An 834-nucleotide genomic window follows, 5' to 3' on the forward strand; every position below is an offset into this window, starting at 1 on the left:
CAGTTGAATAATATTAAAAATACATAGGCACAATTTTTTTTTATAAGCATTTAAAGATCAAATTTTGACAAAATTTATTAAATTTTAATTTGAAAAATTATTTTGTAGTTAAAAATTTATAAAATGTTCAATTTTTGTATCTAAGAATTGAAAATTTAAAACAAGATTCCACGTAAGTAATTAATTCTGTTACCAAAAAATCTAAAAAATACATTTACGCAGTTTATTTTTATAGTCATTTTAAGTACAAATTTGGATGAAATTACATATTAAAAACCTAGGATAACTATTTTAGTTATTTTGTTGTGATTGTATAATATTATTCGTGGGTACTTGAAACTTCTACAGTATACTATTATATATCTATGATAGTACCACGGTTTTTTGTTGATGTATAACGCGTTATAAGTACCTAATAAATATTATGATATGATGATTAATTTGGAATTTATTATAGGTACCTAATACAATATTATGTCTTATACCTAGACTAACATACCGTCTCCGCTCAGAATCGTTTTTCTTATACAATGATATTATATCATTGAATTCAAATTTAATACCATCCATTATACAGTGACCCACTTGTAACCTACTGTACAGCAGAGCGAAATCCACTTACCCACCTTTTTTAATTTAGCAATTAATAAAACATTTTTACGAATTTTTTTACGAACTTTTAGCATGAGCCAAAAAGCCAGTAAATGTACCTACATTGTATGACTTTCGACTTGCGTGAGTCGTTTGACAATTAGACAGTTTGACATTATGTATTATTTAATATTTTCATTATTTGGTTTTATACATTCAAAATCAGAATCCTTTGGGTGTCGA

Source organism: Acyrthosiphon pisum, chromosome X (genome assembly GCF_005508785.2).
Source record: "Acyrthosiphon pisum isolate AL4f chromosome X, pea_aphid_22Mar2018_4r6ur, whole genome shotgun sequence".
In the NCBI taxonomy this organism is placed as follows: Eukaryota; Metazoa; Arthropoda; class Insecta; order Hemiptera; family Aphididae; genus Acyrthosiphon; species Acyrthosiphon pisum.